The 15355-nt window shown below is 33.7% G+C and overlaps 1 long non-coding RNA gene across 1 annotated transcript in view; it reads left to right on the plus strand.

Moving 5' to 3' along the window:
• The window catches only part of LOC140683884 (uncharacterized), a 97485-nt gene that overhangs the window by 50501 nt on the left and 31629 nt on the right, over window positions 1–15355 (plus strand). Inside the window, exon 2 of the long non-coding RNA XR_012055470.1 lies at window positions 3676–3794. This is a non-coding gene — a long non-coding RNA (uncharacterized lncRNA). The remainder of the gene's footprint in view (window positions 1–3675; window positions 3795–15355) is intronic.

Raw genomic sequence — 15355 nt, forward strand, 5'->3', positions numbered from 1 at the left:
GTATTAAATTATTTTCTTTCTTCAGATTAGGGTTTTTCCTTGAGAAATACACACAAATTGAGAAACATCATTCAGGTGACAAAGCACAAGGGTATTGTGCATATACTGTACAGTCCACTCACTTGATCATTTATTTTATATACAACCAGAATGTTCAGCACTTTTTACAAACTGGCCTCATGATTTGCTCCCTGATGTACATCATCTGGATCTAACACAAAATGCTAAGTACCATTTTTTATATCTTCTCTATTTTTTGTTGTACTAAACTATGGAGCCGGCTGCATGTGTGTCATGGTCTAGAGAAGGGGTCTAGTGTGGTGGGTGGGGAACTGGCTGACATACTGCGCCCAAAGGGTGGTAGTAAATAGCTGCTTTTCAAACTGGCAGTCTGTCACATATGGGGTCCCCCAGGGAACCAAATGGAGCCCCATGCTGTTTAATGTCTTCATAAATGATCTGGATGATGGGATCAAATGTGCTCTGATGATGTTTGCTGATAATACCAAACTGGGTGTGGAAGGGAACACTTCAGGAGGGAGTGGCACCCTGCAGGAAGATCTGGATAGGCTGGAAGACAGAACCAGCAAGAAATTTATGAAATTTAACAAGGACAAGAATAAGGTCTTGTGCCTGGGGAGACATAATCCAGGAGTGTATCTCAGGCTGGCATCTACCTGTTTGTGAGACAGTTCTACAGAAATGGACCTGGGGATCCTGGGGAACTGCAAGTTCAATGTGAGAAATTTGCTGCTGTGGCACAGAAAGCCAGCAGGATTTTGGGGTGCATCAACAAGAGCATCACCAGTAGAGATTAAAAAGCCACTTTATTATCCCCTTCTGTGCTTGTCAGGACACACTTGGAAATAGGGTGCTGGGTTTTGATCCATGATAAAAAACCAAAATGCAAACAGGATAATCTCCAGATGATCTAGAGAAGGGCCAAAAAGATGATCCAAGGACTGGGATCCTGTCATGCAGGAAAGGGAGAACTGGGTTTGTTCAGCCTTGAGAGAAGAAATCTTAGGGAAGACCTTATCATCTTTCAGTTTTTAAAGTGTGGCTACAAAGAAGATGGAGCCTCCCTTTATACAAGGAGTCACATGGAAATGATGAGGCGTAATGGTCACAAGTTACTCCTGAGGAGACTCTGATTAGACACAGGAAGAAAGTTTGCCACAATGAGTACATTCAGCCATATCAATAACCTCCTCAGGAAAGTGGGCAGTTGGGCACTTTTAAATTCCTCAAGGTAGGAAACTTTTGAAATCCAGCTGGCCAGTGTGCTGGGCCTTAATGAATATTTGATTGGCCATGCAGAGATGATTAGAAGTTTATTAACTTCAAACTTGTGAAGGGGCTTTTGCAGTGATGAGAAAGAGAGACTGGAAAACTGAAGTGATGGATCACACAGCCAACCACAGATGTACTCAGTAGCCTGTGTAATATCAGAATCTCTGATTCTCAGAATCATTCCTAAGTTTTTGAAGGAAATTGAATCTAATAACACTTTTTTTTCTTTTCCTTCCTTTTCTCCCTACCTCTCCTCATTGCTTCCTTCTTCCTTGAAAAATAATAATCTATTGGAGCCTCAGCAAATGTAGGTTACTGAAATTAAAAGGGAGGAAGGATACACATTCCGGCAAAAAATGTCTGAAATATTTTATAAAAGCACATTTTCTACCTGGGAAGTATATTAATTTTTGTGTTATGGAATTTGGTTTCTTTTATTGCGTGCATGCTTGTGTTAAACGTGCATGTGTGTGCATCCACGTTTGATGAGCAATTATGTACATTTTCCTTTACCAAGAAAGGTCTAGATGATACTTTTCCCCCTATTTTGGTCAGAGATTTTGTTCAGAAGCTAAGTCTCCTCCTTTCAAACAAATTTTCAGATTCACTCATTTACTTTGACAGCTTTTCTAATTTTGAAAGGTACAAAGTAATACGCTATAGTCATATTAGGCATATATCTTTATATAGAATAATGAAGATAATAAGAGGAAGAATAAGACTCAGGACAATAGCAAAAATAAGAACTTAGAACTTTTGAAAAACTAATACATACAACAGAATACAAACCAGTTAGGTCCGTGGATAAGAAATAATGAAACATATTTTTTGCATTGCATAAAACAGGCATACACCTTATAATTCCCATCCCCAAAACTGAGGACTTATGGTGAAAAAAATTCTTGAAACCATCAAGTCAGTTTGTAGCTGCATATATAAACTAGATCTTTGGATGAAAAAGCAAAGGTATGTAACACAAATTAAATGAATTGTTACTTCTATGCAAGAGGTTGATTAAGCCTAACACTTATTTAGAATAATATATTTAGTTCTTTCCATTCACCTTTCCACAAATATATTATTGCTCTGAAAAAAAAAAAAAAAAGATATAGTGACAATAATATTGTTTAGCAGTCCATACAGTAGTGAAAATCGTGGATTTGTTCTCTTTAAGTGACCCAAATTGCGGCATACAGAGTAATGAAGTTTTAATAGAGAAATATCAAACAGTTCAGACTGAAGAAATAGCAAGAAAAAACAATGAAACTGTCAAAAAGAGGAAACAGGCAGAGAATAATTTACTTAGGTAGAGAAAAATATGAATTAAGACAAAAGGTAAATCAGCGAAGAGAAAAAAAAAAAGGTAAGAAACAGCCAGAGATTTATATTTTTTTAAGGAATATATTAAAGGACACAGAGAAAAAGTTGGAATGTAAGATTTAGATCAACCTAATATATATTTCTTTTGACCTCTTATGTGTATTTTGTGTTTACTGCTTAGTATAGATTACCTAGATTGACTAGATTGTCTGCTTTAAAAATATTAGTCAGTAGCAGTTTTATGAGAGCCACTTGTCAAAAATTCACAACTACAGACTATCATGTGTAAGTTTTACTTAGAATACCTTTTTTCTATAGAAACTAGGAAGTTTGACTGTAATGGTACCAGGGGAAAGGAGGACTGAAGGAAAATTGGGTCAATTCAGTACTATTTTAAACCACATGGGAATTAAGAGAGGACATAGTAACAGTATCATCTCAGAAAGTAAGGACATTTAAAGTATAGGTACTTAAAGTTAGGTAGGATAAATTCTATTGTAGTGACTTGGAACAATTTTTTTTCTCAGGCTGGATTTTTTCTTGGATGCAGAGATTTGGATAATGTTTGGGTTGTACTCTGGGACCTTATATCCTTCTCAATTTGGAATTTTTTTTTAAATCACCAAAAGTAGCCACAAGATACTTTCAGTAGCATTCTGCCATTTCAAGACAAGGATATTTGGGGAAAAATAAAAATTACATTGCAAACAGGAATGTCTGTTAAAGCAGGGTGAAAACAAGGGAACTGGAAAGCATTAGGAATGCTGGAGTATTAACACAAGGCAAGGAAAAAGTGTTATGTTTGTGAAAATCAGGGCCAATGCTATGGAAAATAAAAGAATTTTTAAGATTATTTACAAAAAAAAAAAAAAAAAAGAGAAATACAGTAGCTGCAGTGTATTTGTATCAGAGATCAAACACAAATAAAGGAGCGAATGAGATTACCTGGCATTTGCAACTGCTTGCAAAAAACTTCAGGGAGTATGCAGTAAGTGACTAGTGCCGTTCAATTAATATCTGTGCTGGCAATTCCTTCTACTGAATGCTGAAATTTATTTCCAGCACTGAACTCCAGGAGAAGAATTCTCTGCTCTTTTCTTGAACTCAAAAGCTTCAGATGTAATGAAAGAAAAATGAAGCATCTCTTTTCCTCAGGCTCTGAGAATGGCAGCATTAGAACAGTAAGTATAGTTTGTCCTGAGGCAGACCTTGTACCTTATTTCATGAAGCTAAGTATTCATTTTTTAGAGTAAAATTACAGCAATTGCCTTCTTACTTCTGAGTCTCAGCTTTGGACTCCATTAAGACAAATGGAAGTGTGGTATAAAAAATTAAACAGAGGCTTGTGTATGCATGTGAATTTTTGTTAATCAGATCTCACACAGGCTCTTATATCAGGGAAGATTCCTTTTTTATTCTGTGTAGTATAGTTAATTCCTTCTTCTAGGGTCTAATTCCTACAGGGAATATTTTCTTTGGCTCTCAACTTGTTGTTAGTGCACAGAAAAGTAGGTGATGTATATAAGAAAAATCTCTAATATGAGAATGAAGTTCCTGCATATATTGCCATTTTTATACCTTAGCATATCTCCTTAGAGATGCAAGGATTTCTCAAAGCTCTTTATTGACAGAAAGTAAATTAGGAAATTACCTTGAAAAATAGTATTGCAAGTCATCTAAAATTGCACAGAAAACAAGTCTGTGGTCTCTGTGATTTCAGAACTCACAGCAATATATAAGGTTTTTATAATAAAAACAAAGTTTAAATAAAACAAATACCATACATCAATAAATTGCTCATTAGAAAAATATTATATTATGATGGATTTCATTCCCACCCCTCTGATTTTCCAAGGTTGTGTTGATTGATTTTTTTCCTACTTTGTAACTCTTAGTCAGCTCTATAGACAGACCTACATGTCATGTGGTGCTTATTTCAGTAAACCATTATTTTTCCCTCTTACTCTAACATTGCTTTCTACCTTTGAATTTCAGTAATATTGAATGGGCAGGATTACTTGTAGGACTTTTAAATTAAAGGTTTAAAATAGATATCTGAATATGAATGGTTTCTATTCATTGGCCAAACTAAATTATTTCCTAGCGATTTATTCATTAACTTTCTGGTTATTTAATATAAAAGATTTTCAAAACGTGTGTATGTTAATAGGTATACATTAAAAATAATTTTGTATGTGTATTTGACAAAAAAGCCAGCCTGTTCTCTGGAAAAAAAATTGTTATATACATATAATCCTTGTAGTCTAGCTAACTGGTAAATGTGAGCATGTGTTGCAATTTACAGAATTTGGAGAATTCTGATGCCATCTACCCCTTTGTTCACAGCATGAAACTGGCTTATTAAGCATAATGCTATGCTATCATGCTTTGTCTGCTGCATCTAAGAAGAAAGTAGGCAAATATAGAATGAATTGTACCCAGTCTTCAAAAATAACTACTTCCAACTAGAGAAGTTACTCTCTAGAACCAATGACAGATTTTTCTAAAGAGCACTCAGTAGTTTCTGGTTAAGCATCTAATTGAAATAACCAAGTTTTTCTAAGTCCTTGCACACTGAAGACTTCTGTAAACGTGGCCACTGAATTTTAATTCCCTAGTTAGAGCTGCTCTTTTGAGAAAAGCTGCAGTGCTGAGAGGGAGAGAACAGAATGATTGAGGGAGAAGAAATCTTGTGTACTGGAATACCGAAGTCATAAAAAGCGTGTCTATATAGCAGAAAAGTTTCAGTGGGATTCAGAAGTAGACTAAATTGTCCTTCAAAGAGGACATATTACTTCTGTTCATATTAGTCCTTTTGTGCTTTCTATCCTCTCAAATTGATCCTTTTCTATTCCACTGGGTTACAGATGTGAAAAATACTTAAGTACCTATACTTAAAGGTTCAGATTATAGAGATAGAATTGAATCTGATGTTCTGACCAGATTGTGTCAGTATGACATATCACTGCAATAAAACTAATTTGGCAAGGGAATGATTGGTATGTTGGTTGTGAATGGAGTCGAAATTCTGTATTAACTGGAAAAAAAGATAATGTGTCTAATTTCCAAGCTGCTAAGACACTCAGTAGGGCACCATTTATCAGTTCTGACCTTCAAATATGGAAGTTTATAAGCATGTCAATGACAGCACTATCTAATAAGTAGGCTACATCCTGAAAGCCAAATTTCAAAGGGCAGCTGATGTTGGGTCATTCTTTCAATTGCTCTTCTTGTACCCCTATCCCTCCTCTATCAGTTTTAAATAGATGTCAGACTCCTTCTGAATGACTCAACTAAATCAACCATTTCACTCACTACTCATTTTAGACAATATACTTATCACTACATAAAAAGCATACTTTAAAGAAAAAACAACAAAAAAACCGATAAACTACCAAGTGTACTAAGTTCTTTTTATGAATATAGAAAATCAGTATTGCAGTGTAATTGATACATTTGGCAGTATTCCATCAAACAGTTCAAATTATTGGCAACAAGAGAACAAAAACAGATCACTATCTGTGTGATACAATTATATCCACTTCATTTTTTCTATGCTGCTATAGCCTGCAGCACTGTTACCATCAATGTTATCTGATGCTTCAGGGTGTGAACCTCCCTGCCTGCTCAAACCCATATCAGACAATGGGACCACATAGAAGGTTTTTTTGTATCCCAGAAATGCTTCTACACAAACACACACACACACACACACACACACACACACACAAACAAATTGTGATGGCATTTCTATTTCTACAGACCATTATCTCTGCATAGAGACAAATACAAAACTGATTGAAATAGACAATTTTATAATTTAACTTATAAATATTTGGTTGGGTTTTTTTTAATTTTGTTTTAGACAATCAAATTAGATCCTGATTCACCTTTACTGAAGCCAAAACAAATTTCTTCTTTCTCTATACTTTTATTTAATCAACTGCTCTTTTTCTCTCTCTCAGAAAAAAAAGGACATTCAATCAAAAATTAATTCTTACATTTTTCTTGATTTGGCTTCTTATAATGTTTGCTGAACAGCATTAAATCATAAGGAAGGAGACTGAGTACTAACATTTCAATCCTCTGCAGAGTTCAATTTTATTCAAAACTAAATAGATGTCTCTATAGTTTGCCTTCTGATGACTTGAAGATCTGTTTTTTTACCTTCTCCCTTAAAAATTAATTCTCTTCATGTTAACTTAAGGTGAAGAAATACACATCCTATAGGTCCCTGGCAGTTTTCAGCAATTAGTTGAACTACATATGCTTCTGATTTATGCAAAAATTACTGTTGAAAGCAATTAAGTTTTAAATAAAAACTTAAGCTTTGCAGATCAGGGTTTGTTTCAGATTTTTAATTTTGTATTGTTTATTTTCTTATGAAGTCCTGAACTCACAGATCTTACAAAAGCTAAGAGAATATAACAGCAAAAAAGAAAATTATTAAGAATCTTAATTATTCTTCTAAATTAACATGACCACATTATTTTTGTGATTATTTTATTCTTTTTATTCTTCATGCTTTTATGCGTTTAGCTTTTTGGATGTTTTTTTGTTGTTTTAGTTTGTTCTTTTTTTTTCCCCAGTGCAGAGAAAAGGATGTAGCTAAAATACTTATTTGAAAAGACCTCAGACCGCATATTTTTTTCATCAAGTGACCTGATATTCTGTGGTGCATGGTAACAACTGAGCAATACATTGTGACCCTTTTAGTACATGTAATCATGGGTTCATTTTCCTTCCTGTATCAGGCATGAGAAAACCCCAAGAGCCCAGTCAGTGCATCCTATCATGTAGGCCTATCCTCTGCCTACCAAGGTCAGTGCAAAGGCAGTAATTGTGAAACTTAGACAAGGTCTTGGTGTGCTAGCTTTGCACCGGTACCTCAATGTTTAAACTTGATTATTAGCAAATACCATGTTACTGAGTTTTGTTTGCAAATATGTAAAGTAAAAATAGAGGGTCTTTAGCTACCTGCATATGTAGGTTAACTAATTATTCTTTGGTTTCTTACACCCAGCAGCAGGACTCTGAAATCTGGATATGTCCTTTATGTTTGTGGTACTGTTTGCAAGTCTGCTTCAGGCCCATGCATTTAATGAAAAACCTATTTTTTAAATTGTTATTATCCCTAGGTAGATACCTATGGGTCCATATTCATTGCAAATGTACATATCTTGTAATTAATGACAGGGACAAAACATTTTCAGGGTATTGGTTTCACAGATAAAAACCTAAAAAATTATTTTATTTGGTCTCAATGGACTGTATCAAGAGGTTCTTTTATTAGGAAGAAAATAAAGAGATTAATATGGATTTTTAATCTCAAATATGTAGTAGCTATTCAGCAGATGGTGAGACAAAGATCATATGCTGAAGATTTTGTGTTCCTGGTACTATCAAGAGATAGTCAAAGAACACAAAATGAAGCTCTGATTTCTATAATTTGGAAAAAAAATTTTAACAACTTTAACAGTTTTGTCACTACTCATGCCAATACTCTTAAACAGTACACTGGTCCTGGTCAAATTCTACCATCAATGTTTTTTCCTTTCACATTCTGAGTTATTTGGACTAAAATGCTAAAGTAGGGAAAAAATCTGAACTAAAGAAGGGAAAGAATATGAGGGAAAGGACTGAGATGCACTGCTGGCCAGGTAGATAGGACACCTGATAAGAGATATAAAACAAATATACTTCTAATATATTTTTATTTTATTCTTTTTTTTACTTTATATAAAAGAAAATATGCATACGCCAATGTTTGAACTCATCTAAACAAAAATTTATTCTAGATGAGAGACTACACAGTGTCTGTCAAAATATAACAGCATTTAAAGATTTTATTTTAAGAGACTTTTTTAAGTTCATGATTGAGCACATTTGGTGGAGAATATATACTGGACTCCAGATACAATTTTGTCTTTCTTGATATAATAACCTATATTTTAAGAAATATGGGGAGGGGTAAAAAAATATAATTTGGGTATTTTTCAGTCTAGATATGGAATTTTAACCCCAAAAAATAAGCATAACACTTTATGTTATCTAAAATGTATTATTTTATGTGTTGAAGAACATTCCTGGCACATTTAAGCACATTTCACATTCTCAGCTGCATGGGAATTACACTAAGGCATTGCTATCTAATGACAAAACCTCCACTGGTCCAAAAGACAGAGGAACTGGGCCAGTATTAAATCTCAGAAATATAATCATAAATATGCTTTATTTAGTCCCAAAGTCCAAAGTAATTGAAGGAAAGCTTTGGGAGTTTACTGGTATTTTATATTTTGATGTATTTCCAGATATATTTTATGGAGTCTGAAAGAAAATTTCTTAACACTTCATTTGTCTTTTGGAAGCTCAGAACTCCAAAAGCTCAAGTCTTTGGGCTCATGGTTGTTTTTTGTTGGTTTTTTTTTGTTGTTGTTTTTGGGGTTTTTTTGTTTGTTTTGGTTTTTTTTGTTTTTTTCCCTTGTTTTTTTCCTTAACCTGTATTCATGAATAAATATGAATACCCTTTTTCTAATAATGCATTTAAAATAATAATTAAAAAAAAAACACACAATAAAAAGTGCTAGAATTCTAAGTTTTCTGAAACTTTCACTCAGCATCAAAGGAAAGGTGAGAAAAAACCCCACCAACTTCTCAGAATTAAAAGTGCAATACCAACTGCTTGTTTAAATTGAGTATGTATTTGAAAACAAAAAAGATAAAAAAACCCAAAAGTCATCATAAGGAACTATGAATGCATGTTATCTATAAATCTTCATTTTAATATAAGACTGTTCCATTAATTCAGGCAAAAACCTGTTGATTTTAGTTTAGGATCTCTAATCAACTGGGATGAAGAGATTCTTCCTGGTCTGTGTAAATGAGTTTCAAAATGCTTTTCTTTCTTAATATTTTCCTATTGTTATTTTTGAAGCAATAATAATGTCAGATATATTTTTACCAACTAGAAATACCAATCAGTGTCTGATTCAAAGAAAAGCCAAGAAAATGTGAGGTCTGAAGATTCTGGACTAATTCCAGCTCTTCACACCAACAAGTAGCTCATTTTTAGCATGCTGGACAAAGCACTCCTTTCATGAAGAAACAGTCTGTTACACCCTCCCCCGCTTTCCTAGCTGAAAATTCCCTAACACATCATTTTCACTGACTATTCAACACAGTGCTATGTCATGATGGATACAGATAAACCATAAGTAACTTCTTGTATTATAACTTGTTGTCTGTCTGCAATGTGAGCTACTATATCTTAAAGATTATTTTGACAGATGCCAGGTTAAAATGGTTAACTGGTTAACCTTTTTTAATAGTTAACACTATACCTCTAAATGGTAAATAGGATACACAGGCAATGCAAAACCTCACAACACACACACAAGTTTCAAAATAATTTTGAGGTTGTGGAATTCATTGTCCCATGGAAGTAAAGAGAATTTAAAAGACTGTGACTGAAAAGCTGATCAGATCAAACATATTTTCCTTTTCTCACTGAGCTCTGGTCATTCTTATAAGTTGGACAGGTACTGCAACAAAACCTGTGAATGTAATCAAAAGCCAACAATTTTATTGCAATGATATTGTTGTTTTTCCCAAGAGCACAAGAATTGTTGCTCTGTTTTATTTGTTGCTGAGAAAACATAAAAGTACAGATTTTGCCGTCATGATCTTACAAATGAATTTGTATTTCTTTTCATTCCTGTATACTGTTATGCATATTTTTTTTAACTGAGTCACTTGTTTTTTTCTTTTACAACCACAGAGAAGGAATGAACCATGTAAACAGGCACACTGATAGTAAGGATGCCATTTAGCACAAAACTTAATCACTGGAATTGAACCCAAAATAAGTAGCTTGCTTTCTTGAATAACATTTACAAAAGAGTCATTCTTTCTTTGCATCACGACAAAATCTGCAGTCTACATGTTCTTTTAGATATTTATAAGCTGTATGCATCCCTTCTAAGGATTGTAGAAAGTAGAAATGCTTTGTCTGCAGTTTCTTAGCACCTGGCCTATCAAGTGAACTAAGAAAAGATTCATGAGCTAAGAAAAGATTAATGACCTCTGCTCCAGAGGGGAGGGTACTGCATAGTAATGTGATCACCTAATGTCAGTCATGTTTTCCCCCAGATTTGGTCAGATGAATAGAGACATCTTACATATTAAATGTAGAAATATAAAACAAAACTTGTATTTTTCTTTCTGTAGATCAGATAAATGTACTAAAACCTGTCCTCTAACAACAGTATTTTCTTGAGAAAATTCTTACAGTGGAAAAGAAGGGAGTCTATGCAAAGAATAGCTAGTTAGCCAGTCAGCCAAATGTTTTTTAACTTCACCATTAAGAACATCACCCATACCTTATGTACAGGACATAATTTCAACTGAATACTGAATTAAAAACCATTTACTTCTGGGGCATTTCTATGGTAGCAGAGTAACTGAGAAACATTATTTTGCAGATGCAACATCACTTGCAGGTAGGATAATAAAATTACACCTGCCTGAGATACAAGGAGCTTAATGCCAGAATATTCAAATTGTTAGTTCAGGGTGATCCCAGTTGACTTGCCTATGGTCCAAATTTTCAGTATATTTAGCATTTCATAATATTTTCTATGTTTAAAGAGCAGCTCCAGCAGACTTTCTCTGTGGTTCCCTTTTCTGTTCTCTTCTGTCTGTGCTTCTGCTCCTTTTGCTCCTATTTTAACACTGTCAGCATTTCTGTGCTCCTTGGCCCCTCTCATTTCAGTTTGTCCTTTTCTCCTTCCCACCCACCTTGCTTACTAGTAAGAAGATAATGAACATAAAATCAAAATTACTTTTGGCTAGAGAAAATGCTTCAGTGAAGTTTTGCTGAGCTCCAAGAGAGCTGCTCAACCTAGGCCTTTTACAGAGATATAATAGACATTGCAGTCTGGCCCTGAGGGTGAGTAAACACTGAGTATTTTAATTCTGGACAGCACTTGGCCTTGGACAGCGCCTGAGCCCCATTAGTACTAAGTGGCCATTTCACAACCTTTACCATTTTCAGGTCAAAGTACTGAAGAATTTTGTAGGCTCTGTTACAACACATCAAAATGATGTGTATTACGAGTGCCACTGACCTGACTGGGGCATGACCTCAGGGAGGTTTGGAAAATATAATTTCCTGAACTAATGTCCCAGGATTGAGCATGGTGAACTCGACCTAAACGATGGACTCTGCCACATTCTCAGTGAGAGTGGATTTAGATGACTTTGACCCTTGAGCAGGGTCTTGGCACAATCTTAGAGATCACTCATTGGTGTGAACCAAAATCATGCCAGAGAGCATAAAAAATAATGAATGAAAACAGAAAGAAATAATTAGATCCACAGTTTTTGGTTTTTTTCACAGTATGGGTGTACTTTTATAGTTTGATCAAAACACAAGTGAGGAGAGAGAGCACAGAAATAAAATTATCTGAAACCTTCATATATCTATATTCTCATTGATTTACCAGAAAAAAAAAAAAAAAATCTGATATCTTTCTCTCCACATCACCGTACTTCAATATATCAAATTCATTCATCAGTCATTTGAAATTTTTATTAGTTACTTACAAGATTTTCTTAAAAAGAGCACAAAAACTTTGTAGGAAGTAATTGAACTTCTATTTGAACATCAAGTAAAGCAAACAGTAAAAATATAGCCTAAAAGCTCTGATCAATTTTACAAAGTAGTAGAAAATGTAAAGCAAACATATTTTTTCATGAAATGATCAACTTTACGACTGTTAATGCCTGGTTTTTGTATGATTTACAAATTTGTGGAAAGTGGAGTAATGCAAGAGATGCCTGTCTTGAAGTGAGATAAATAATGAAATCTTTACTGGGGTATTATTTCTGATTTGATGGCAATAAGAAGGACATGCATATTTTTGTGCATAAAAATATACTGTTGATTTATTATTAATAATATGTTATATGTAGAGTATAAATTAACTACTGCAGATAAGGGCTGCGAAAGTAAAACAAAAAATTGGTTTTTAACTGAAAATACAACCAGCTACTAGCATCTTTAACTTTATGCCTAGTTTAGTAGGTCATTATGTCCTTCTACGTGTATTTCAACCTTAAAATATAGGTAGATTGCCTAATATGTGAAAGTAAGGAGATTCTGTAAAGAAAATATTAGGACCTCAGAGCTTTATTTAAGAAAAAAATAAAGGAGGTACTTTCATAGAACTAAAACATAATGTTGCAACTTAGCAGAATGGTGAAGGCAGACAATGTATTGATTTACTGATTTGATTTTTAAGAGACTAAAGTTTTTTTTAGATATGCTAGGCACAAAAATAAAGCAAAACTACTTTAAGAGTAGTGGAGACAGCTGTGACAAAGGAAGAGAATCAAAGTCATGAACACAGTCAAATCAACAAGAGTCTTTAATTCCTAGTGTAGCCTACTGTGTAACCTGTTTATTCATTAATGAAGCCATTGAAAATGTTGGCTGAGGTTTATTTTCTTGTCATGGTTTGCTGGGAGAAAAAGTCTGAAAGAAAAGACTAGAACAGAGCTGTTTAAAGCTGTGTCTACAATCTCTGCATGGTTTTGGCCATGTTCCAGATACAGTAAAGAAATCTCATAGTGGTCCTTTTTTGCTTTTTTCCCTTTTTTTTTTCTTTTTCTTTTTTTTATTCATTCTTTTTGTCCTTTCCTTTCATTTTTCTCTTTTTCCTTTTGTTCCTATCACCATTTGAATCTTTTTTCTCCCCTTGTCCTCCTATTTTAATTTTTCTTTTTCTTTTTTGTTATTTCGGCTTTCTTTTTTTTTTTTTCTTTTCTTTTCTTTTCTTTTCTTTTCTTTTCTTTTCTTTTCTTTTCTTTTCTTTTCTTTTCTTTTCTTTTCTTTTCTTTTCTTTTCTTTTCTTTTCTTTTCTTTTCTTTTCTTTTCTTTTCTTTTCTTTCCTTTCTTTTCTTTTCTTTTCTTTTCTTTTCTTCCCTTCTGTTCTCACTTTTACCTTTCTTTTCATTTCCATTTTGTTTCCCTTTCTTTCCTTTCTCTTTCCTTCTCTTCCCTACCTCTGTCTGCTTTGCCTTGATCTGCCTAGCCTTACACATCTTCCTCTTCTCCTGCCTCTTCCTATCATTCTGTGTGTTCCCAGGAGAACGGGTGCCCAAATGCAGATTGAATACATTTTCATGATGCCCTCAGTTCTGAAAACACAACACTTAACCCACACTGGCTCTAAGGAGCAATCCTAATAGGCTATAGGTTTATCACCTTTCACAGATTAAACATCTGCCACAGTGGAGAAATTCTAAATGAGAAATGTTGCTATGAACTCCATTTTGACAATATTTAGAGAATCACAAAATTAATGAAAATTTAGACTAGCCAATGCATTAATGAATTACTTATCTCTCTGGATTTTATGAATATTTAGGATATCTAACAGCTAGAGTTGTTAACTATGGATTATTTTTCACCTTCCAGTTTTCCCAATATATATTATTATTTCAAGGGTGGGTAAACAGAAATTATTTAAATGGTGCTGGATAAGCAGAGATTATTTGAAATAGATGCATATGGATGGAGTTACATTAGTGTAGCACTGATTTTGTAAAGGTAGATTTCATGGGTTTCATTTAGGAATTAAATATTCTTAAAATTTGATATTTGAAAATTCTCAAGAATTTCATATCTTTTCTACACTGCCTAATTCTTGCTGGAATTTCAGTAGTGTTTGAAGGTAGATACTGGGCATGTCTGAAATTCTCATAATTATTTGAGTATATTGAACATAGCCCTGTTTTCAATGAGTCAGGCAGCCTCTAACCTTTCTAAATCAATTTCAAAAGAGAGAAAGGAAATCCACTGGAAAAAAATAAAACCTTCATAAAATATGCAGAGAAGAAAATTGACATAAAAGGCTGACAGAAGCAAAATGATTCTCTTTGGAAGACTGGAAATGTAAATAAAAACATCCTTCTTCTCAACATAAATTGTGCTTATGAAATATGAATGTTAACAATGCTACACACTGGAACATATCATGAAGATAAGCATACATTCTTCAGATGATTTTCAAAGGTCATTAAAATTAAAAATTTTCTCAATATCTACGCACCACTGCATGATAACACTTTTATGTATGTTCTTTGCTGTATAGTATAATAAATAAAAAAGACTTACAAATAATATAATGGCAACAATGTAACAAAACCACTACTAGCAAAACTGGGAGTAGATTACACTTGACTTCAGTAGCTTTGGCAATAAGACCATTTCCAGTATTTTATTTATTTTATATTTATATCTAATGTATCAAAAGATTTTATCTTTTAGGGTGACAAAGTTTATAAAGTGCTTTGTACATGTGTTTAAGTGCCACTGGTGGTAGATTTTAGTAATAGTTCTCATACACAAAGAAATTTATTCCTATATGTAGAAAGACTATTTCCTGAATGTTTTTATTTGCATTTGAACTTAATAATATCAGACCTCTTTCTACCTACATTAGATCTACTAATGATGCTGATTATTTTAAAGGTCTGTTGGTAGAAAATATAAAACCCTTCTCATTAACACATTTTCAGGACTATGTAAAATAATATTAAATAGAAAATAAGGAGTTTAAAAATTAACTATTTCAAAAACAGAGTTTCAGATAGTTATTACATTGCCAGCAGATTGAGGGAGGTGATCCTGCCATTCTACTTAGCCCTGGCAAAGTCTCATCTGTAATATTGTTTCCAG

This window comes from Taeniopygia guttata, chromosome 1, assembly GCF_048771995.1.
Source record: "Taeniopygia guttata chromosome 1, bTaeGut7.mat, whole genome shotgun sequence".
Classification (NCBI taxonomy): Eukaryota; Metazoa; Chordata; class Aves; order Passeriformes; family Estrildidae; genus Taeniopygia; species Taeniopygia guttata.